We start from the raw sequence: 25,729 nt of genomic DNA, 5'->3' as shown, positions 1-25,729 counted from the left end.
ATATTTCAGATTTATTAAATGTTTTATAACGAAAACAAAATGTAGCGCTAAATTAGCATAGCTATACCAGGCAGATTAGGCTAGGCGCCCACGGCCAGTTCACATGCACAACAGATATGATATAACATCGTAAATTGGGTCTTACTATGGCTGATCTTTCATCAGAATGTTGATCAAAGTGTCCTTTGTCAAGATGAGTCGTTGGTTCCGTTCAGAATTGTTCCTTTCCCACTCCATTTAGCACAGGTACTGGTCGAGTGMCACGGATCTCTCAAACGTAAATAAAATCAGACAACGGAACACCACAAAACTCCCGAAAAAATTCAAATAATCTGATTAAACTATATTGAAAAAACATACATTACGATGATCTGGTCACATGTATCAAACAAACTTCGAGACGGAGATAGTTTTCATCCATAATGGCCGCACAACAGAAGACAATCGCAGCTACAAGTCGCACGATTTAGACAACCGGAAGTTGTCGGTCACGCCAAAGAATTAGCTCTCATTTCACGTCAGTCCCAGATAAACAAGATATTTTTCCTCTGACGTCCTCTTGACACCCAGAGGAAGGCCAATGAGGTGTGTTTCGGGTCATAGGGGGCACGACCATATATAGGCAGAGCGTTGAAGCTGGCATACACATCTTGCTTTTTTCTTCTTGGTCATGGAAAGTGCTGTCAAATGACTTCTGTATCACTCAGAGACAAAATTGAAACGGTTTTAGAAACTAGAGATTGTTTTCTTTCCAATGGTATTATTTATATGCATATAGTAAGAGCAATAATTGAATAAGAGGCAGTTTAATCTGTAGAGCAAATTATGCTAATGGGAAAATAGCACCCCCTGTATTCTCAAGAAGTTAACCGGTTGCTTCTGGGCCGCACAGGCTATTGGTCGTCCCCGCTCTCTTCTTCGGCCGGCTCGTACCTTCTTCCTCAACTCGTGCCCCCATAGGGCCGCGAACAGCGGACAATCCCGTCCTACTAGGAGAGGTACCGGCAACTCTGGCACTGCACCCACCGTAATCTGGCAGCTCCCTTGTGGTGTCATGATGTTGGTCCATACGGTGGGATACTACTTTGTGTCACCGTGAACACAGGAAATGGACATCTCCCTACCCCTTTCGGTCTCCTGGATCAGCAGGCTCGTTGTTACGAGTGTAACCATACTTCCGGAGTCCAATAGCGCTTCTGTGTCGTGTCCGTCCACCTTCACCAGGACCATGGGTGCAGTTGATTTGGGGTGCGCCCAACAGGAGGTGACATAGTTCACGGCATTACCCACCTCGCCGCCGGGGCTAGCTGATGGCATCGACTCCTCTCGAGCCAGGCAATTCCAGGCAATGTGCCCCCGAGCGCCACACTGAAAACACCTCCTTTGGTCTCCATCTACCTAGGGTCGTCGGGGACGGGTCGGCCCTACCCCAGCCGTTTCTCCACGGGTTTGCGGTCCTTTGGCCCTGCCGACTGTCGATTCGCGGTACACCYCGGTGGGGCTGTCCTTCCGTCCCCTTGGATGGGTCGCCGATTCGTCCCATCTCCCACTCAGCAGGGCCTGCATGTTATGATGCGTCTCCACTGCTTCCAGGAGGCCCTCCAAGGTCTGGTGCGCGCATAGACTCACTGCCCTCTTCATGTCGTAAGGTAGCGCCCGTAAGAAGCGATCCAGGACCACTTTGTCGAGGATGGAGAGGGTGGATACGTCGGTTAGGAGCCATGCCCTGATGAGGCGCAGTAGGTCGCTCATCTGTGCTCGGGGGGATGCATCGGCTACGAACCTCCAGTCGTGGAAGCGTTGGGCCAGGCTGTACCCATAGCGGCTGAGTATCTCCCGTTTGAATCCGTCGTAATTAGCCGCCTGTTCGTTGTTCAGGTCCCAATACGCCTTTTGGGCATTCCCCGAGAGGAACGGGGCCAACAGACTGGCCCACTTCGGCCTTGGCCATCCTTCCCGTAGAGCTGTCCGTTCAAACGTACAGAGGTATGTTTCGACGTCATCATCTTCCGTTAGCTTGATTTAAAACTGGTTGGGATATGACCCAGGAGACGCTCCTCCTTGCAGCTTCCTGACTTCCTCAACGAGGCGGACGTTTTGTAGTCGCTGTTCCTCCAGCGTTCGTTCCTGAACCGCCTGTTGTGCTTGTTGGGCCCGGACGAACTGAGCTATCAACTCGTCCATGCTGATACTGTGTAAACGTCAACCCTGGTCTGACCACGTTATCAGACGTGCCCGCATTCTTCACCACTTGTGGCAGACCAGGGGGTTTGGTCAAGACGTTTACCCATATTAGTCACGGACAGAGAAGGATTAGCTCAGTTTCAGGGGTGTTTATTTAAATAATAAATCAAAAAGATAAAGATAGGTCTCCCCCATGAGACCCTCTCCGGGACACCGTCTTCTGGGTTCTGGTTCTGGCTGTATCCTGTCGGGCACAAAACTGAACTCAGAAGATTACCTCTGCAAACGTCAACAATAACACGGGAGTCCTTTCTTCCCCCACTCTCTCTGTGTGCTACCCTTCTGGCAGCTTTATGGGCCTTGACAGCTGGTGAGCAATCCGCCCTTGATTACTCACCAGCTCCCAATCAGCCCCAATCAGTCCTGGCTGGAGAGCCCGTCGATACCTGGCACGTCCAGCAGATGGAGCCATCGCCTCGTGATGTATACTCCATCTGTTACCAGGCCTCGACGAGTCTCCCCCTGGTGGCTGACCTGCTGTACGCCACACTCACCTCGGCCACGGAGAACAAGAGCCCACAGTCCTTGGGAGTGGGCTGCGTCGGTGGCACTGTGTTATCCTCAAAGTGGGCGAAGAAGGTGTTTAGCTTGTCCGGGAGCAAGACGCCGGTGTCCGCGACGTGGCTGGTTTATTCTTTGTAATCCGTGATTGTCTGTAGACCCTGCCACATACATCTCGTGTCTGAGCGGTTGAATTGTGACTCCACTTTGTCTCTGTACTGACGTTTTGCCTGTTTGATTGCTTTACGGATGGAATAACTACACTGTTTGTATTCAACCATATTACCAGTCACCTTGCCATTTGTTAAATGCGGTGGTTCGCGTTTTCAGTTTTGCGCGAATGCTGCCATCTATCCATGTCACTGAACTGGGTGTGTGTGAGGGGAATACTACTGATACAGCACATCTCTTATCTGAACTACACTTAAAAAATCTAATTATTAGAGTACATAATAAATCTAGAGTACTGCATTACTTTGCATGCACACCTAATAAAAAATCAACAACACTTAAGTCAACTAAATATATACAATATTTACAGGAGCTCTCAGACTATGCTGCCATTACAGCACCATGCCAACCCTTGACAAAATATTTCAGGGCAATGTTTAACCAAAAATATAACTAATCACCATATTTATGAAGAGTGGGAGGGGGTTACTAATTGTAATTTTATGACCCTCTTTCCTTCCCACACTTCGATTCGAACAATTTACAATGACTCATCGTGGAGCACTCTCCACGTCCTCTGCTACTCAGAAGCCCCTGTGTTGAGGGGAAGGTCTGACCCTGGCGTGGCCCTGTGTTCTGCTCCACTAAATAGCACAGTAGCCCGGGTATTTTTCCATTATTGCATCTTGTTGGCTTCATTCTGACTGATGTCCACTGCTGACAAATGGCATTTTCTCCCAGCCAGCATGCAACCCTTCCTATAGGCCTAACTCCTTCTCGTTTGGCTCGGTTCCACCTCAACCCCTAGCTCCTTTACTGTTACCCTTTCCTGTTCAAAGATCTGTAAAGACAAAAATATTGCTGTAAATAATATGGGGATAGCTCACCCTTGCCCTCCATAAAGCCATATTGCTTTCATCCAGATATTCAAACAGTAATGAGGTGGATAGGTGAAAGCAATATGGCCTCAGAGAGGGCAAAATGGAACAATCCCCATATTGCTTACATCAATCCAGTCCTTTCAGATCTGTGCATACCAAATGTCAGGAAATGGGCTAGGGCCAGAACCTATTTGAGACAAGGAAAGGAGGAAGATGAGGAGAGGTGTAGTAGAGAGGCGCAGAGAAAGGGAGGGAGAGAGCGAGCGAGATGGCTTTGGTCTGCTGCATAATAATTCAAAGAGATTATTATTCAAATGAAGACAACCTTTCAGCAGAAAGAGGGGAGAAGATAAGAAAGGGAGGGAGACAAACAAGAAGCCAGCTCTAATTTACAACTCACTCCGACTGCAATTGCCACCATCTCATGGCCCATGCATGAACTTAAAAGATGGTGGTGATTCTCTCGTGATTCGTCGATGTGTTCGGGTCTACATTCGTCGTCTCCCCTGCCCAACAGTAACCCAATCTTTTCCACTCCAGAACCAAAGTCCCTATCTACTGACTGGCTGACTGTTTTAGTCCTGGTCTATCCTTTTCTCAGGACCAGGTCTTGTGTAAAACGCTCTTGCAACGTACCCCAACCTCTTAATTTAGAGCCCAATTTCAAGGGACACTGCCTCACCTGAAAGAGAGGGAGGGGGAGGGAGAGAGACGGAGAGGAAGAGAAATGTTTGGAAGGAGAGTTTACGCCTCCCTTTTTCTCCCATGATGCGTTGGGACTATCCCTTCAAGTCTGACAGCGTGACTCACAATCCGACCCCTCTACGCCCTTCTCATATACACACACACTGTTTATTAGCAAAACACAGAAACACAGGAGCCATCTCCACGTCGCTGCACTGGGGGTGTGTGAGGGGAATACGACTGATACCAGCACATCTCTTATCTGAACTCCACTGAACAAAATAAATGAAACATGCAACAATTTACAACTTTTTACTGAGTTACAGTTCAAATAAGGAAATCAGTCAATTGAAAGAAACTACTTAGACCCTAATGTTGGTGACAGATACTTAAAAAAAAAAGTAGGAGCGTGGATTAGAAAACCAGTCAGTATCTGGTGTGATCCCCATTTGCCTCATGCAGCGCAACACATCTCCGTCGCATAGAGTTGATCAGGCTGTTGATTGTGGCCTGTGGAATGTTGTCACACTCCTCCTCAATGGCTGTGCAAAGTTGCTGGATATTGGCAGGAATTGGAACACGATGTCGTACACGTCAACCAAGACCATCCCAAACATGCTCAATGGGTGACATGTCTGGTGACTATGCAGGCCATGGAAGAACTGGGACATTTTCAGCTTCCAGCAATTGTGTACAGATCCTTGCGACATGGGGCCGTGCATTATCATGCTGAAACCTGAGGTTATGGCGACAGATGAATGGCACAACAATTGGCCTCAAGATAACGCTGTCTGCCCGGTACAGTTAAAACCGGGATTAATCCGTGAAGAGCACACTTCTACAGTGTGCCAGTGGCCATCGAAAGTTGGTTACGACGTCGAACTGCAGTCAGGTCAAGACCCTGGTAGGGACAACGAGCACGCAAATGAGCTTCCCTGAAATGGTTTCTGACAGTTTGTGCAGAAATTCTTTGTTTGTGCAAACCCACAGTTTGATCAGCTTACTGGGTGTCTGAGCTCAGACGAATGTGGAGGCTGGCGTGGTTACACGTGGTCTGCGGTTGTGAGGCCGGTTGGACGTACTGCCAAATTCTCTAAAAACAACGTTGGAGGAGGCTTATGGTACAGAATTGAACATACAATTCTCTGGTAACAGCTCTGTTGGACATTCCTGCAGTCAGGATGCCAATTGCACACTCCCTCAAAACTTGAGACACCTGTGGCATAGTGGTGTGTGACAAAACTGCACATTCTAGTGGAATTTTATTGTCCCCAGCACAAGGTGCACATGTGTAATGATCAACTTCTTGATATGCCCCACCTGTCAGGTGGATGGATTATCTTGGCAAAGGAGAAATGCTCAATTACATGGATGAAAACTCATTTGTACACACAATTTCAGAGAAATAATTTTTTTTTGTGCATTTCTGGGGTCGTTTATTTCAGCTCATGAAACATGGGATCAACACCTTACATTTAGTTTTGTTGAGTATAAAAACTAAAACAGTTATTTTTGGTTTTTCTGGAGGGTACAAGCATTTTGTATTGTATTATGTATACCGGGTGCGTAGCCAAAAATGTGTTGGTGGGTTGGCCTGGGTGGGGGTGCCGAGGATTCTTTTTTTAATAAGAATGTATTGCCTACGCCCCTGATATATACTGTACAAAGCTTCTTGTAGCAATCAATAAGCTTGCTGCACCTTTCTTCTATGGCAAGATCTGATTCTGGTTTGGCCCACTTTTAAGCAATATTTGAGGGGTGCCATCCACCAACTGTTGTTTTCAGATCTTGCCATAGATTCTGGATGTGATTCAGATCTGGACTCTTTGCTGGCTCCCAGAATGCTCTGAATCATTCAGAGTTTTTGATGGGTGTTTGGGGTCGTTGTCCTGCTGGAAGACCCACAACCTTCAATGGAGACCCAGTTTTTGGACAGTGGGTTGACCATTGGACTACAAAACACCTGATAATCTGCTGATTTCATGATGCATTGCACACTGGACAAGGTCAATGTGTTCATTTGAAACAGGGAGGGACTACCTGGATTTGTCTAATGAGAAATGCTTATTTTCATTTTCCAAAACATTTTGAAAGTTTACCTTTGCGTAATCTTTGCGACATGGGTTAATGTCTGTTAACCCAAAAGTAAAATCTCTCATAATTTGAATTTGTTGAGCTGCGTGATTAACTTCTGTGGTCATACTTGTTAGAAGTAGAAGTTTCAGAAAAAGTATAATCTCCACCCACACAAAAGGAAACTCTCAGCCWCATAACATGAACTTTAACAAGTACCAAGACATTTTAGTCAAAAACCTGGTTTCCTCTGCCAGGAGGATATATACAGTATCGTATTTTATAATTTAGTAACGACAGTTGAAGTCGGAACTTTACATACACCTTAGCCAAATACATTTAAACTCAGTTTTTCACAATTCCTGACATTTAATCCTAGTAAGAATTCCCTGTTTTAGGTCGTTAGGATGACCAATTTATTTTAAGAATGTGAAATGTCCGAATAATAGTAGAGAGATGATTTATTTCAGCTTTTAGTTCTTTCATCACATTCCAGTGGATCAGAAGTTTACATACACTCAATTAGTATTAGGTAGCATTGCTTTATATTATTTAACTTGGTCAAACGATTTGGGTAGCTCCACAAGCTTCCTAAAAAGTTTGGTGAATTTTGGTCCTTGACCAAGAGCTGGAGTACTGAGTCAGGTTTGTAAGGCCTCCTTGCTCGCACATTTTTTTCATTCTGCCACAATTTTCTATAGGATTTGAGGTCAGGGCTTTGGAATGGCCTCAATACTTGACTTTTTTGTCCTTAAGCCATTTTGACACAACTTTTGGAAGTATGCTTGGGGTCTTGTCCATTTGGAAAGACCATTTGCAACCAAGCTTTAGATTGATGATGTCTTGAGATGTTGCTTCATTATATCCAATAATTTTTAACTCATGATGCCTTCTATTTTGTAAAGTGCACCAGTCCTGCTGCAGAAAAGCAAGACCGCCACAACATGATGCTGCACTCCGTGCTTCAACTGTTGGGATGGTGTTCTTCGGCTTGCAAGCCTCCCTTTTTCCTCCAAACTAACGATGGTCATTATGGCCAAACAGTTTTATTTTTGTTTTCATCAGACCAGAGGAATTTTCTCCAAAAAGTACAATCTTTGTCCCCATGTTGCAGTTGCAACGCTAGTCTGGCTTTTTTTATGGCGGTTTTTGGAGCGAGGCTGTGTTTTCCTGACTGAGGGGCCTTTCAGGGGATTGTCGATATAGGACTCATTTTTCTGTGGATATAGATACTTTTTGTACCTGTTTCCTCCAGCGTTTCAAATTTCCTTCGCTGTTGTTCTGGGATTGATTTGCGCTTTTCGCAACAAAGTACGTTCATTATCTTAGGGACAGAAATGGTGCTCTTTCCTCGAGCAGTATTTTTTTGTTATTTCACTTTTATTGACAGGTAGGTTAGTTGAGAAAAGTTTCATTGTGAAAACTGCGGACCTGGAAAGATAAGCATATAGCAGTGTGACAGACCAAACAGAGTTTACAGACTGGAGTAAAATAACAAGTAATACATGGGGGTTAGAAATAGAAAGAGAATCTGAATATATACAATGTGGGTGCAAGAGGCATGAGGATATGGCAATAATCGAATAATAATTACAACTTTAGAGCCATGGTACTGCTTACTGGAAATAAAATCTATAATGATATGTGCAGAAGGATACTGGTGGTGCTAAAACGACAAAAAGTAAATATAATAAAGCAGTATGGGGGGTGAGGTCTGGTAAATGGGTGGGTAGTTTTACAGATGGACTTGTACAGCTGCCAGCGATCGGTTGCTGCTCGGATAGAGCCGATTTTTAAAGTTGGTTGAGTGGATAAAAAGTCTCCACATTCAGAGATTTTTTGGCAAATTCGTTTCAGTCCGCAGCGAGAGAGAACTGGAGAGGACAAAGGCATCGCACAATGAGAGTTTTGGCTCTTAGGGGTGATCAGGTGGAGTACAACCTGCTGGAGCGCGTAGTTTTGCGTTGGTGGGTGGTAGCATCGTGACCAGTGAAATGAGAGGGTAAGGCGGCACTTTACTAGCATAGCCTTGTGATGACTGGAGCCAGGTTGGGTCTGACGAGAACATTGTGGAGGGCCCGTAGCCGACTAAGGGCATACAGGTCGAGCTGGTTGGGTTACGTTAAGGTGCTTTTAGATAGGTAACAAAACGATAGGCGAACTGTGATAACTGGCATCAGTTTGCTGAGTAGAGTATTGGAAGCTATTTTTGTTTAGACTGAATCGCCGTAGTCGAGGATCGTAGGAATGTTCAGTTTTTACTCAGGGTAAGTTTGGCGGCGTCGAGTGTAAGGAGGCTTTGTTGCGGAATAAAAGCCGATTCTCTTGCTTTGGATTTTGGATTGGAGATTTTGATATGAGTTGGAAGGAGAGTTTGCGATCTAGCCAGTACTATAGGTACTTATAGATGTCCACATATTCTAGGTCGGAACCGTGCCAGCGGTGAGTAGATGGCTAGTCGGGCGTGCGGGTGCAGGCAGCGAACGGTTGGAAAGTATGCATTTGGTTTGTACTAGCGTTAAGGAGGTTGGAGGCAGGGAAGATGGAGTGTTTGTATGGATTGAAGCTCGTTTGGAAGGTTAGATAGCACAGTGTCCACGGAAGGGCCGGACAGTATATAGAATGGTGTCGTTGCGTTAGAGGTGGATCAGGGAATCGCGCAGCAAGAGCAACATTTGATGTATACAGAGAGAAAGAGTCGCCCGAGAATTGAACTCTGTGGTACCGCCATAGAGACTGCCAGAGGAACCGACACATCCATCCGATTTGAACACCTGATCTGTTGCCAAGTAGTTTGGCTGAACAGGCGCTAAGAGCAGTCATTAGAAAAACGAGAGGCTACTGAGTCTTTGCCGATATAAGAATATGGTGATTGACGAGTGAGAAGCCTTGGCCAGGTCGAGGTGAAACGGCTGCACGTAATGTCCTTTTGATCGGGTTAGTGATTATCGTTTAGTAGCTCTTGAGCTGTGGCTGAGGTGCCCCATGAGCCGGCTGGAACCGGATTGCACAAGTTCGGAGAAGGTACGGTGGGATTCTGAGATGGGTCAGTGATCTGTTTGTTTGACTTGGCTTTTCGAAGACCTTAGATTTAGGAAGGGCCAGGATGGAGTTAGGTCTGTAACAGTTTGGGTCCAGGGTGTCTCCCCCTTTGAAGAGGGGGGATGACGCGGCAGGTTTCCAATCTGTGGGGACGTCTCAGAGATCACGAAGGAGAGGTTGAACAGGCTGGTGAGATAGGGGGTGCGCAATGGGCGGCGGACAGTTTCCAAACTACGCGGGGTCAGATTGTCAGAGCTCAGCTGATTTTGCTATCGGGTCCCAGGTTTTCCAGTCTTTCAAGAATCTGCCAGATATCTGGATTCTCGGGTTAAAGGAGAAGCTGGGGAGGCTTTGGGGCGAGTGCCAGCGGGGGGGGCGGGGCGTGTTGGCCAGGTTGGAGTCGCAGGCTGGAGGAAGGCTATGGCCAGCAATTGAGAAATGCTTGTTGAAGGTCTTCGATTTCAGCGATTTTATCGGTTGTGTGACCGGTGTTACTAGCTTCCGTGCAGTGGGCAGCTGGGAGGAGGTGCTCTTGTTCTCCTGGACTTTTACGTTTATCCCAAGAAAAAAACCAACTTTTTGGAGTTAGAGCTATCAGGATGCAAATTTCTGCTTTGAAAACAGCTGGCCTTTGCTTTCTGACTGAACTGGATGTACTTGGTTCTTGGACTTCCTGAAGAGTTTGCATATCGCGGGGGCTTTTCGATGCTGATTGCAGATGCCACAGGATGTTTTTGTGCTGGTCGGGGCAGTCAGGTCTGGAGTGAAAAGGGCTATATCTGTTCTTGGTTCTGCATTTTTTGAATGGAGATAGCTTGTCTAATATGGTGGAGGAATAACATTTAAAGAATGACAGGCATCCTCAACTGACGGGATGAGGTCAAATATCCTTCCAGGGTACCGCGGGCCAGGTCGATTAGAAAGGCCTGCTCGCAGAAGTGTTTTAGGGAGCGTTTGACAGTGATGAGGGGTGGTCGTTTGGACGCGGACCCGTGCGGATACAGGCAATGAGGCAGTGATCGCTGAGATCTTGATTGAAGACAGCAGAGGTGTATTGGAGGGAGGTTGGTCAGGATAATGTCTATTAGGGTGCCATGTTTCGGATTTAGGGTTGTACCTGGTGGGTTCCTTGATGATTTGGTGTGAGATTGAGGGCATCAAGGATTGGATTGTAGACTGCCGGGCGTGTTAAGCATATCCCAGTTTAGGTCACCTAAGACACAAACTCTGAGCTAGATGGGGAGCGATCAATTCACAGATGGTGTCCAGGGCAGCGCTGGGAGCTGAGGGGGGTCGGTAGCAGGCGGCAACAGTGAGAGACTTATTTCTGGAGAGATTAAATTTTTAAAATTAGAAGTTCGAACTGTTTGGGCATAGACCTGGAAAGTATGCACAGAACTTTGCAGGCTATTCTTGCAGGTGATTGGCATTCCTCCCCTTTGGCAGTTCTATCTGACGGAAAGTGTTATAGTTGGGTATGAAATCTCAGAATTTTTGGTGGCCTTCCTAAGCAAGGATTCGACACGGCAAGGACATCAGGGTTGGGGAGTGTGCTAAAGCGGTGAGTAAGGCAAACTTAGGGAGGAGGCTTCTGCATGTTGACATGCATGAGGCAAGGCTTTTTCGATCACAGCACAGAAGTCAACAATGAGGGTGACTGGGGACATGCAGGGCCTGGGTTTACTTCCACATCACCCGGGGAGACAGAGGAGTAGTAGGATGGGGGGTGCGGCTAAAGGCTATCAAAACTGTCGCTAGGAGCGTTGGGGACAAAAGAATAAAGGAGCAGATTTATGGGGTTGGTAGAGATAGATTCTGGGCATAATATGTGCAGACAGGGGTATGGTGGGGCGTGGGTACAGCGGAGGCAAGCCCAGGCACTGGTGATTGATAAGAGAGGTTGTATCTCTGGACATGCTGGTTCAATGGGTGAGGTCACCGCATGTGTGGTGGGTGGGACCAAGGAGGTATCAGAGGTACGGAGAGTGGAATACAGGGTCCATTGCAAACCAAAAACAATGATAATGATAACTAGCCTGAACAACAGTATGCAAGGCATATTGATATTTGAGAGAGACATACAATAAGGCATACAAGTGATTGCAGGTCTTGATTGGGAGAGCTAGCTAAAACAGGTAAGATAACAGCAGCAATAACAGGGTGCTAGTCTACACCAGCAAACAGGTAAAATGGCGACGACTAGGCAGAGAGGGTCGATTAACTACCACAGATCCTGAGTTAAAGCACAGCCGACAGATAAAACACAAAAACGAATGGAGTACGTGAATTAATGGACAGTCAAGCATGCATCAGCTTTAGTAGCCAAGTGATATAGTGTGCCTAGGGGGCAGCCGTAGATGGAGCAGGGAGGCTCCCACTAGACTAGCACGCGGCGTTTAAAGTTAGTGGCGGGGGGTGGTCTGCTCAGACGGAGGGGGTCTTGCTCAGACGTGGTCGTGTCGACAGAGAATCCAAGCCAGATGGCGTATGGCGAAAGAGAGGTTTGTGAATTGTAGAATTGTGTTTGCTAACTGGTGCTAGCTTCGTGGCAGTGGCGCTAGCTCGCTAGCTACAGCTCGCTGTGAGGATCAGAATAGTGCTACGCAGGGAGTTACGGCAGGAATCCGGCGTTGTTGTCGAGAGACAGTCCGATGCTGGTAAATTGGTGAGTAATATCCAGGCTAATAACAGGGCTGGTGTCTGTGCGGAAGGTAAAAGCTACTAGCAGCGGCAAAAAAAAATGGCTAAATTAGCTTGTAGCTGGTATTGTAGCCCAAGAATTCGCTGGTAGACCTCTTCAGCTAGCCGGCAGATGGGCCTAGCTCGAGGCTAGCTCAAGGCTAACTGGTGCTTGCTTCYGGACAGAGGTGTTAGCCAGTAGTAGCCACTCGGTTGCAGCTAGCTAGCTGTGATGATACGGTGTAATTGTCCAGAGCTTGCGTCAGGAATCCGGTGATGTGGTAGAGAAAAAGCAGTCCTATATGCTCTGGGTTGATATCGCGCTTGCAGACTGGCAGGTATTGGCCCGGTATTGAAGCTGGCTGTGTCCGAGTTGAGGGTGAAGACCGCAGCAGTGGCTAACTGACTACTAGCTAGTAGCTAGTTATCTGGCTAGCTTCTGATTGGGGTTACGGTTCTAAAGTATGAAAAAAATAAAAAATAGCAGGTCCGTACCACATTGGGTGAGGCGGAATGTAGGAATGTATATTCAGTTCCTAGATGGAAAGTGAAATTAAAATATATACGAAATGTATACCAAAAATTTCGAAGACTATTTACACGGGACAGGACAACACAAAGACACGTCCGACTGCTACGCCATCTTGGATTACAATGTATGGGGGCTGCGTGGTCCCATGGTGTTTATACCTGCGTACTATTGTTTGTGCAGATGAATGTGGTACCTTCAGGCGTTTGGAAATTGCTCCCAAGGATGAACCAGACTTGTAGAGGTCTACAATTTTTTTTCAGAGGTCTTGGCTGATTTCTTTTGATTTTCCCATGATGTCAAGCAAAGGGGCACTGAGTTTGAAGGTAGGTCTTGAAATATATCCACAAGTACACCTCCAAATGACTCAAATAATGTCAATTAGCCTATCTGAAACTTCTAAAGCCATAACATAATTTTCTGGGATTTTCCAAGCTGTTTAAAGTCACAGTCAACTTAGTGTATGTAAACTTCTGACCCACTGGAATTGTGATACAGTGAATTATAAATGAAATAATCTGTCTGTAAACAATTGTTGCAAAAATTACTTGTGTCATGCACAAAGTAGGTGTCCTAACCGACTTGCCAAAACTATAATTTGTTAACAAGACATTTTTGGAGTGGTTGAAAAACGAGTTTTAATGACTCCAACCTAAGTGTATGTAAACTTCCGATTTCAACTGTATGTAAGAATACTGCTCCCTGTTCACCCAAGACTGCGTGGCCACGAACGCTTCCACCTCAATCATCAAGTTTGCAGATGACACAACAGTAGTAGGCCTGATTACCAACGATGACGAGACCGCCTACAGGGAGGAGGTGAGGGCCCTGCGGAGTGGTGCAAGGAAAATAACCTCTCCCTCAATGTCAACAAAACGAAGGAGCTGATCGTGGACTTCAGGAAACAGCAGAGGGAGCACGCCCCTATCCACATCAATGGGACTGCAGTGGAGAAGGTGAAAAGCTTCAAGTTCCTCGGCAAACACATCACTGACAATCTGAAATGGTCTGTCCACACAGACAGTGTGGTGAAGAAGGCGCAACAGCGCCTATCGCCCCATGATGACAGAAGAGTGCTACGGGGCAATAGTAATTTAGTTCAGTTACCTTTGCCTTCTTTGGTACAGGAACAATGGTGGCCATTTTGAAGCATGTGGGGACCCCAGACTGGGATAGACCCCAATAGCTTTATAGTTTCATTCTTATTGTGAGGGTTTTTGAAATACGAGGTGTTTAAATACCATTTGACAACCTGCCTTTTTAGCTTGGCCTTTAATCATGTTCTTTGATTCTGTGTTTTTTTTATTTTTATGTATTGTTTTAAGTGTGTTGCTATTTTAAATGCACCTCAAATATAGTTTGTTTTGAAGTTTGATTCGATATTGGATCTTTAATTGATGAAATGACGAGTCGTATGAATATAGACTCCATTAACTTTATAGTCTATCATTTTTATTAAGATGTTTTTAAAATGTACGAACTACTGGTTATAGGCTTACTAAATACATTTTTGAGCTCTGTTTTTATCATGACCGGTGAGCCAACTCCAGCAACACCATTACCTGTCCTTCCTAGTACCATCCATCGGCTGGCAGCAGAATAGAAGCCATCTGARGCTGTCAAGACTTTAGTTTTTTAAACTTTTTTTAAAACTACGTTTATTTGTATTTTTTTTGTCTGCATACTGCAATTCAGCTTTTAGCTGCGAATGTGTACAAGACCGCCTAACTAATAATACAACCTTCGTTGAATTAATTGTACTACTTTCTAAGAAACGAATGTGAAGACTTGAATGTGATACAGTGCAATCAAATCTGTATCGATCCATTATACAGAGACAACGGAAATGTGTTAGTACTTGCTGTCACAGTACCCATCCACACCACACAATTTCTCTGGGAAAGTCTGCAAAAGTCTGGGAGCAGCACAGGGTCAACTTAGGGGCACATCAGTACAGCAACCCTCCGATGCATGTCTCCCTGACCATTGTATTGTACTGATCTGTCCTCTCTCGCTCTTCCAGGGTTACTTTATGCTGTTTGAGTCAATGCTGGATTCGGTTCTCTACGCCAGAGACCTCCACCTGGCCGAGGGGGGCTCAGGTGAGACACACACTTTACCTTACTGAATTTATTGACCCTATACCCTCATAAAATTAATAATACACTCCTATGCAAATAGCTTATAGTCTAAATACCTGTATAAATATCATACCCCCCCACCACAAAAAAACTAAACAAACAAGAACATAAAAAATACTTGTTAATATGCTAGATCAGGTTTTTTACCGTCTCTCTCTTTTGCCCTACCTATTGTGGGTGGAGCTTAAAATGGCATTAGATGTTGCATGACCGTCATGTGACCTCAATGACTGAGCAGAGCTATCAGGCAGCTTGTTTTTCTGGTATGGACACGGATGCAAACACACAGGAATGGACACGCACACACACTTCAGTACTGGTCCACCGAATGCTCCCTGTAGGAAGTGTAGTAGAAGGCAGTAGCCGTCCAATGCCAGTTCGGTGTGGTTTTATATGTCCATTTACAACATTTTATTGTGCGTGCCTGTCTCCAGAGCCTTATCTCCGGCCGCGCATGCCGCTTTGCATTTTACTGTGTATCGATTTAAATTCGAAAAGGGGTGAAAGCAAGTGGAGTTTTAAATTACAGGATAAATCACTTGTGGGAGACTTGACTGCCTTAGTTTTTACTGAAGCGCGAAGCCACTGCAGTTGATGCATTGCAAAGGTCTGTTCTCTTATGGTATGGTTTTCTTTGATGTGCGTATGTGTAAGCACACTAGCGCACAGACGATAAATCGAAAATTAGAACACCAAATTGTCTTCATCTTACCGAAGCAAACTTTTCTTACGTCACTTCATTTTTTCCCCCTCTCGATTTGCGTACTGATTGAGCAATTGCCGGAAGTAATCTCTCGTGGAGAGAAACACATAACAACTGGTATTGTAGCTTAGCGTCTGTCAACAGACTGGGATGCGACGACTACCGAATAACTTGTTCTGGTGCGCAGATTTTTTCGTCACACATGACCGTTTGGACAAGATCACGCTTAAAAAATTTCAAAAGAAAATCATATCATTTCTAGATCCTATTTTTAACAGTTGCACATCAAAAATGTAAATCAATGCATTCTCCGGACGTTAGATGAATAAGCAAACCGATTTTTTTTAAACCATTCCATCTCCGTTGTCTTACATCTTAAAGGCACTGGGAAAAGTTGGTGAAGAACCCTGCCGTCAATGGAAAATTAACTGTGCATTAAAAGTGGAAACAAATCGTCGTGTTTATCGTTATCGAGCAAAATGGTCAGTTTATTGACATACGACTTTTTGTCCATATCTTCCCAGCTCTAGTGTGTACACGTGTTAACAGATGGTACACAGTACAGTATTTCACTGCTTTTCTGCCTGTGTGTTTTTGTACCTTTTACCGCGTGTGCGTGTGTAGCCCATGCCGGCATGTGTGAGAGAGCATATGGATATTCAGGGTCAGCTCCTGTCTGTCACTGGCCAAGATTAATGATTTGTGACAAACAGGGCCTGACAACATGAGCATGTCCAAGAGTAGTTCTGAGATGCTGCCTTTTTGCTGCAGAAAGAGCCACACACATGGAGAGTGAAGGGGGGGGGGGGGGGGGGTAGAAGGAGAAGAGGATGCAGACTAGAGGGAGAGAAAGGAAAGAGCATGAAGATGAGATAATGTGAGGGCAGAGAGCGGGATGGATAGAGAAAACGAGATGAAGAGGAAAGAGGGGGCAGAGCCAGATGAGGGGAGCAGAGGGCACGGAGAGAAAGAATGAAGGATAAAGAGTATAGGTAAGATACTGAATCCCCATCTCTGATTTCTCTTGGTTGGAAGCCATTATTTGTCAAGCATTCTCTCATAACTCTTTATTGGGGTTTCTTATTTCACTGATGGCCGTGTGCGTGTGTGCTTTCATGTGTGTTATTTATCCATCTCCTGGGTTGCAGTAGTGTGTGTGTTTTACATGAGTGTGTTTCAGAAGTTCCCTCATTCTACCCAGCACATTAACCTCCTCTTCATCCCTAAATGTGTCCCCATTCACCAGAGTAGTCCAGTGTCAAGGGATAAGGGATCTTTTCTTGTCCGTCCAACCTCCTCCTCCTCCCTTCATGGCCGACCAGGAGGGGGGGGTTGACAAACGGGCCGTGAGCAGCGAGTCGAGAAGGACACAGATGTCAAAGCCATGAATCTGGGGATACCTGTATACACCCCTCCCCGACTCGTTCTCTCTTTCACTCTCTCTCTCCGTCTACAGTACAGCACCCCTCCTCCTGCCTCTCGATTTTGTTCCTATTCATCTCTACTTCGCTCACCCCCTCCTTTCTCTCCCACCCCTCTTTCTCTTTTTCTCCCCCCCTTTCTTTGACAGGCCTGTTTCATTCCTGCCCAGTCAGCATCCCCCTCCTCTCACCTAGCCCTCATAATTACTCACTTGCTCCAGTAGTCAGGGGAAAAATGAAGTGACAAATCTGTCATCATGGGTGATGGTGTGCGTGGCTCTTCAGCCACGGTGACACCTGCCAATCAGAGGAGCCCGTGAGACGACCATCACATAGRTGTCACCATCCATTGAGTCTTCCTGTTTTCTGACACAACACGACTGACATGATCACAACAGACCTAGCCTACTAGCCTACTAGTAAGTCTAGCCAATGTTAGCGAACGAACGAAATGAATATACAATTACACTTTTACTCGTTTACTTGACTTTCATACTCAATGAATTGACTCTTTCAAATAATTGACTCTGGCAAATTTGCGGAAATCCATCACTTCTGTTGTTTGGCTGTGCCCATAGCAACGTTCGAACATGAGGTGGATAGCTTGTATTCTTGACCATCAAATCAAATTTTATTGGTCACATACACATGGTTAGCAGATGTTATTGTGAGTGTAGGGAAATGCTTGTGCTTTGTGTTCCGACAGTGCAGCAATATCTAACAAGTAATCTAACAATTCCACAACAACAACATAATACATACAAATCTAAGTAAAGGCATGGAATAAGAATGTGTACATATAAATATATGGATGAGCAATGACTGAGCGGCATAGGAAAGATGCAATAGAMGGTATAAAATACGGTATAGACATATGGGATGAGTAATGCAAGATATGTGAACATCATTATTATAGTGGCATTAATAAAGTGACTAGTGATCCGTTTGTTAGAGTGGCCAATGATTTCTAGTCTGTATGTAGGCAGCAGCCTCTGTGTTAGTGATGGRTGTTTAACAGTCTGATGGCCTTGAGATGGAAGCTGTTTTTCAGTCTCTCGGTCCCAGCTTTGATMCACCTGTACTGATCTCGCCTTCTGGATTGCAGTGGGGTGAACAGGCAGTGGCTCGGGTGGTTGTTGTCCTTGATCTTTTTGGCCTTCCTGTGACATCGGGTGCTGTAGGTGTCCTGGAGGGCAGGTAGTTTGCCCCCGGTGATGCGTTGTGCAGACCGTACCACTGCGGTTGTGGGCGGTGCAGTTGCCGTACCAGGCAGTGATACAGCCCGACAGGATGCTCTCAATTGTGCAGCTATAAAAGTTTGTGAGAGTTTTAGGTGACAAGCCAAATTTCCTCAGCCTCCTGAGGTTGAAGAGGCGCTGCTGCTGTTTCGCCTTCTTCACCACACTGTCTGTGTGGGTGGACCATTTCAGTTTGTCCATGATGTGTACGTCGAGGAACTTAAATCTTTCCACCTTCTCCACTGCTGTCCCGTCGATGTGGATAGGGGGGCTCTCCCTCTACTGTTTCCTGATGTCCACGATCATCTCCGTTGTTTTGTAGACGTTGAGTGAAAGGTTGTTGTCCTGACACCACACTCCGAGTGCCCTCACATCCTCCCTATAGGCTGTCTTGTCATTGTTGGTGATCAAGCCTACTACTGTTGTGTCGTCTGCAAACTTGATGATCGAGTTGGAGGCGTTCATGGCCACACAGTCATGGGTGGCCAGGGAGTACAGGAGGGGGCTGAGCACGCACCCTTGTGGGGCTCCAGTGTTGAGGATCAGCGAAGTTGAGATGTTGTTTCCTTGCATCACCAACTGGGGGAGGCCCGTCAGGATGTCCAGGACCCAATTGCACAGGGCGGGGTTGAGACCCAGAGCCTCAAGCTTAATGATGAGCTTGGAGGGTACTATGGTGTTAAATGCTGAGCTTGTAGTCAATGAGCAGCATTTTTACATAGGTATTCCTCTTATCCAGATGGGATAAGGCAGTGTGCAGTGTGATGGCGATTGCATCGTCTGTGGACCTATTGGGGCYGTATGCAAATTGCAGTGGGTCTCGGGTGACAGGTAAGGTMGAGGTGATATGATCTTTGACTAGTCTCTCAAAGCACTTCAAGATGACAGAAGTGAGTGCTATGGTGCGATAGTCATTTAGTTCTGTMGTGAGGGGAGTATGTTCATTCGCTAAAATGCTCTATTCTGCAATGCAGGTTAGGTTGAATTGAGCTCTAAGGTACTCGAACTTGCTATGGTGATTGCCACAGAGTCTCCTCTGAAAGCTTGGAAATCTCTCTGGCTTGCATCCAAAATGGCATCGTAGGGAATAGAGTGCCATTTGGGACGCAACCTCAAAAATACAAGCCTGTTGAGATGGTAGTCAGAGACAYAGCAGTCTGTACAAGGCTTCTCAGGCTTCTCCTGTCACTGTATGATTCTCTTCTGTGGCCTTGTCGCATGATATATGAATAAATTAGAGCAATATCTTATGTAAGGTGCGTGCGTGCTGGCGGAGAGGCAGGGCTAGGGGGATACATGAGGTCCAGGATTATAGTTTTCCATAACATCTTATATGAGGATTGTCAAAAAATACAATTTSAAATGAGCACCACAACAACGAACTTGACCATTGCCAAGTGTTTCCCTTAGCAGGTAATTGTCAGCTTTCAGGCAGATAAAAAAGACTAATTAAGCACATTGCTGGACACATCTCTCAATGTTTGACTATTGCCTGTGTTTCTTGGTCTTGCACTCTCACTAGCGAACAGTATCAACAAGGTCCTGCCCGCGACTGTTCACGCACTAGCTAAGTCTGCAGTAGTGCTATGGAGAAAAAAAGTTACGAAAAATTCAAGTAGAACAAAACACATGACAAATAGAAATAAGAAGAACATGAGAAAGTAAGTAAGCTATATATAGGATCAGTTCCAGGGCCACTGCCAATACCATATTTACAATGTGCAGGGATACTGGAGTGGTAGGATTAGATACAGTATGTATAGGGGATAAGGTAACTAGGCATCAGGATATATCATAAACAGAGTAGCAGCAGCATATATGATGATTGTACTATATGTAAGTGTTGTGCCTGTGTAGAGTCAGAATGAATGTGTGTGCGCAAATTAAGTGAGTGTGTTTGTGTGTTGGAGTGTCAGTGTGAGTATGTAAAATGTACATAGATTGAGTCTGCAATTGAGTGCAGTTTTTATAAAATAGAAGAGTCAAAATGCAGATAGTCCGTGTAGACATTCTGTTAGCTATTTAGCAGTCTTATGGCTTGGGGATAGAAGCTGTTCAGGAGCCTGTTGGTGTCAGACTTGATGCTCCGGTACCACTTGACGTGCGGAAGCAGCGAGAACAGTCTATGGCTTGGTTGGCTGGAGTCTTGAACAACTTTCCGGGTCTTACTTTCACACCGCCTGATATAGAGGTCCTGGATGTCAGGTAGCTCGGCCCCAGTGATGTACTGGGCTTTCCCACCACACTCTGTAGCGCAATGCGATCGGGGGCGGTGCCTTTGCCATGACAAACAGTGATGCAGCCAGTCAAGATTCTCTCAGTGGAACTTTTTGAGTATTTGTGGGCCCATGACAAATCTTTTCAACTTCCTGAGGGGGAAGAGGCACTGTCCCGCCGCCTTCACGACTGTTTGCATGTGTGTGGACCATTTTAAGTCCTTAGTGATTTGGACACCGGGGAACTTAAAGCTCTCGACCCGCTCCACTGCAGATGTGGATGGGGTGTGCTCGCCCCCCCCCCCCCTGTTTCCTGTAGTACACAATGAGCTCCTTGGTCTTACTGATGTTGAGTGAGAGGTTGTTGTCCTGGCACCACAATGCCAGGTCACTGATTTCCTCCCTGTATGCTTTCTCATTGTCACCGGTGATCAGGCCTACCTCTTTTGTGTCATCAGCAAACTTGATTGCGTTGGATTCGTGCATGGCCACGCAGTGGGTTAACAGGGAGCACAGGGGGGGACTAAGCACACACCCCTGTGGAGCCTCAGTGTTGAGGGTCAGTATGGCGTAGGTAATGTTGCCTACCCTCACCACCTGGGGTCAGCCCGTCAGGATGTCCAGGATCCAGCTGCAGAGGGAGGTGTTCAGTCCCAAGCTTGGTAATGAGCTTGGAGTGGACTATTGTGTTGAACGCTGAGTTGTAGTCAATGAACAGCTTTCTCACATAGGTATTTCTCTTATCTAAGTGGGTGAGGGCAGTGTGGAGTGCAATTGAGATTACGTCATCTATGGATCTGTTGGGGCGGTTGCAAATTGGAGTGGGTCTAGGGCAGTAGTCACCAACCTTTTCTGAGTCAAAATCACTTTTCTGAGTCAAAATGAAAGCAGAGATCTACCGCTCAGATTTTTTAATCATGACATAAACGTAACCATTTTAAAACAGTTCTGTAGCAATGAGGTTTGTGCAGTAGTTATAGGCCAAACACATTATCACTGCATATTGGCTATGCTTGAATTGCCCTGCCAATTTTGTCCTTCTCAGACCATTTTGAAGTTATATTTAAAAATGATTTGTATATGATCACACTGGTAATATATACTTTGTTATTATGATGGCCTGCATCTGATGGTCAGAGGGGAGGGATGGAGTAGCGGTGAGGCTACTCCCTCCCTCCCTGTTCTTTGGAACAGGAATGATGGTGGTCAGCTTGAGACGTGGTGATAACAGACTGGGACAAAGAGAGTTTGAAGATGACCGTGAARATGCTTTCCAGCTGTTCTGCGCATGCTCTGAGAACGCGCCCTCGAATACCGTTCGGCCACGCGGCCTTACAAGTGTTGACCTGATTAAAAACCTTTGCCTCTGAGAGCGAGATCACCRAGTCCCCTGGGTCAGCGAGGGCCCTTGTGCACGGCTCTGTGGTGTTTTTGTCGTAGCGTGCATAAAACACATTGAGTTTGTCTGGTCGAGAGGCATCGTTGGGCAGATCACAGCTGGGACTTCCTTTGTTTAATGTATTTCTTTATTTCACCTTTATTTAACCAGGTAGGCTAGTTAAGAACAAGTTCTCATTTACAACTGCGACCTGGCCAAGATAAAGCAAAGTAGTGCGACACAAACAACAACACAGAGTTACACATGGAATAAACAAACATACAGTCAATAACAAAATGGAAAAGAAAGTCTATGTACAGTGTGTGCAAATGAGGTAAGATAAGGYAGGTAAGGCAATAAATAGGCCATAGAGGCGAAATAATCACAATTTAGCAATTTAAACACTGGAGTGATAGATGTGCAGAAGATTAATGTGCAAGTAGAGATACTGGGGTGCAAAGGAGCAAAAAAACAAAAACATTATGGGGATGAGGTAGTTGGATGGGCTATTTACAGATCGGCTATGCARAGGTGCAGTGATCTGTGAGCTGCTCTGACAGCTGGTGCTTAAAGTTAGCGAGGGAGATATGAGTCTCCAGCTTCAGTGATTTTTGCAATTATTTCCTGTCATTGGCAGCAGAGAACTGGAAGGAAAGGCAGCCAAACGAGGAATTGGCTTTGGGGGTGACCAGTGAAATATACCTGCTGGAGCGCTTGCTACGTGTGGGTGCTGCTATGGTGACCAGTGAGCTGAGATAAGGCGGGGCTTTACCTAGCAAAGACTTATAGATGACCTGGAGCCAGTGGGTTGGGGGCCGTGTGTTTGGCGAGGGCCAGCCAACGAGAGCATACAGGTCGCATTGGTGGGTAGTATATGGGGCTTTGGTGACAAAACGGATGGCACTGTGATAGACTGCATCCAATTTGCTGAGTAGAGTGTTGGAGGCTATTTTGTAAATGACATCGCCGAAGTCAAGGATCGGCAGGATAGTCAGTTTTACGAGGGTATGTTTGGCAGCATGAGTGAAGGATGCTTTGTTGCAAAATAGGAAGCCGATTCTAGATTTAATTTTGGATTGGAGATGCTTGATGTGACTCTGAAAGGAGAGTTTACAGTCTAACCAGACATCTAGGTATTTGTAGTTGTCCACATATTCTAAGTCAGAACCGCCCAGAGTAGTGATGCTGGACGGGCGTGCAGGTGCGGGCAGCGATCGGTTGAAGAGCATGCATTTAGTTTTACTTGCATTTAAGAGCAGTTGGAGGCCACGGAAGGAGAGTTGTATGGCATTGAAGCTCGTCTGGAGGTTAGTTAACACAGTGTCCAAAGGGCCAGAAGTATAAAGAATGGTGTCGTCTGCGTAGAGGTGGATCAGAGAATCACCAGCCGCAAGAGCGACATCATTGATGTATACAGCGGAAAGAGTCGGCCCGAGAATTGAACCCTGTGGCAACCCCATAGAGACTGCCAGATATCCGGACAACAGGCCCTCCGATTTGACACACTGAACTCTGTCTGAGAAGTAGTTGGTGAACCAGGCGAGGCAGTCATTTGAGAAACCGAGGCTGTTGAGTCTGCCGATAAGAATTTGGTGATTGACATAGTCGAAAGCCTTGGCCAGGTCGATGAATACAGCTACACAGTATTGTCTCTTATCGATGGCGGTTATGGTATAATTTAGGACCTTGAGCGTGGCTGAGGTGCACCTATGACCAGCTCGGACACCAGATTGCATAGCGGAGAAGGTACGGTGGGATTCGAAATGGTCAGTGATCTGTTTGTTAACTTGGCTTTTGAAGACCTTAGAAAGGCAGGGTAGGATAGATGTAGGTCTGTAGCAGTTTGGGTCTAGAGTGTCTCCCCCTTTGAAGAGGGGGATGACCGCGGCAGCTTTCCAATCTTTGGGGATCTCAGACAATACGAAAGAGAGTTTGAACAGGCTAGTAATAGGGGTTGCAACAATTTCGGCTGATAATTTTAGAAAGAGAGGGTCCAGATTGTCTAGCCCTGCTGATTTGTAGGGGTCCAGATTTTGTAGCTCTTTCTGAACTTCAGCTATCTGGATTTGGGTGAAGGAGAAATGGGGGAGGCTTGAGCAAGTCGCTGTGGGGGGTGCAGMGCTGTTGACCTGGGTAGGTGTGTCCAGGTGGAAAGCATGGCCAGCCGTAGAAAAATGCTTATTGAAATTTTCAATTATTGTGGATTTATCGGTGGTGACAGTGTTTCCTAGCCTTAGTGCAGTGGGCAGCTCGAAGGAGGTTATTTTATTCTCCATGGACTTTACAGTGTCCCAGAACTTTTTGGAGTTTGTGCTGCAGGATGCACATTTTTGTTAGGAAAGCAAAGGCTAGCTTTTTCAAACTGCCTATGAATATTGGTTCCTAACCTCCCTGAAAAGTTGCATATTCCGGGGGCTATTCGATGCTAATGCCGTACGCCACAGGATGTTTTTGTGCTGTTCAAGGGCAGTCAGGTCTGGAGTGAACCACGGGCTATATCTGTTCCTGGTTCAACATTTTTTGAATGGGGTATGCTTATTTAAGATTGTGAGGAAAGCACTTTTAAAGAATAACCAGGCATCTTCTACTGACGGAATGAGGTCAATATCCTTCCAGGATACCCGGGCCAGGTCGATTAGAAAGGCCTGCTCGCTGAAGTGTTTTAGGGAGCGTTTGACAGTGATGAGGGGTGGTCGTTTGATCGCAGACCCGTTACGGACGCAAGCAATGAGGCAGTGATCGCTGAGATCCTGGTTGAAGACAACAGAGGTGTATTTGGAGGGCAGGTTGGTTAGGATGATATCTTGTAATCCTGCAATGGACTGTCGCCCCTGCCACATACCTCGGAGCTTGTGTAATAGGATTCCACCCTGTTCCTATACCGAACAAAAAATATAAACACAACATATAAATTGTCTGTCCCATGTTTCATGAGCTGAAATAAAAGATCCCAGAAATGTTCCATGTCTCTCAAATTTGTTTACATCCCTGTTAGTTAGCATTTCTCCTTTTACAAGATAATCCATCCACCTGACTGGTGTGGCATATGAAGAAGCCGATTGACCCTTAGCTTACAATTTTAATTATTTTAGCAAAAATGTTTATTTTCAATTTACAATCCGTGGAAGCTATGAGAATAGGAAGATTCAAATCTTTTGTGAAGCATCACAGCACAGCTGAAAAATATATGGCAAATAAAAATCCGAAATGGATGATGTTGGAAGATAGATGGGAAAGGTTGAGTGGAGCTGAAGGGTGGGACTAATAACAAGATAAACAATGTAGGGCATACGGGATCTGTGAAATGTGTATAGGTGCGGAGCTATTGTGAAATAGCACAGTTACAAGTGGAAATCAAACTGGATGGACAACAGAAATAGAGGAAGGACTAAGAACAAACAAGAGAGAACTATTATAAAGTAGACTGTGTCTGTTAAATGTGTATAAGATGTATAAATTGAAGGTAAAAACAGAAATGTTTATCAGTTTACTCCAATTGGGGGATCGGTGGTAGGGTTTGCAGGGAATAATAATAAAGGTATACTCTTTAAAAAAAGTATGTATGTCTATGTAGGTATGTGTATGTATATACAGTGGGAGAACAAGTATTTGATACACTGCCGATTTTGCAGGTTTTCCTACTTACAAAGCATATAGAGGTCTGTAATTTTTATCATAGGTACACTTCAACTGTGAGAGACGGAATCTAAAACAAAAATCCAGAAATCACATTGTATGATTTTTAAGTAATTAATTTGCATTTTATTGCATGACATAAGTATTTTGATCACCTACCAACCATGAAGAATTCCGGCTCTCACAGACCTG

General features: G+C 45.5%; 1 pseudogene; it reads left to right on the top strand.

The window, feature by feature from the left end:
- LOC111969084 (protein arginine N-methyltransferase 3-like) overlaps window positions 1–25,729 on the top strand; it is a 129,161-nt pseudogene that overhangs the window by 31,768 nt on the left and 71,664 nt on the right.

Source organism: Salvelinus sp. IW2-2015, linkage group LG10, assembly GCF_002910315.2.
Source record: "Salvelinus sp. IW2-2015 linkage group LG10, ASM291031v2, whole genome shotgun sequence".
NCBI classification, from domain to species: Eukaryota; Metazoa; Chordata; class Actinopteri; order Salmoniformes; family Salmonidae; genus Salvelinus; species Salvelinus sp. IW2-2015.
Note: the sequence above shows the minus strand (reverse complement) of the source record. Positions and strands in the feature narration are given on the sequence as shown.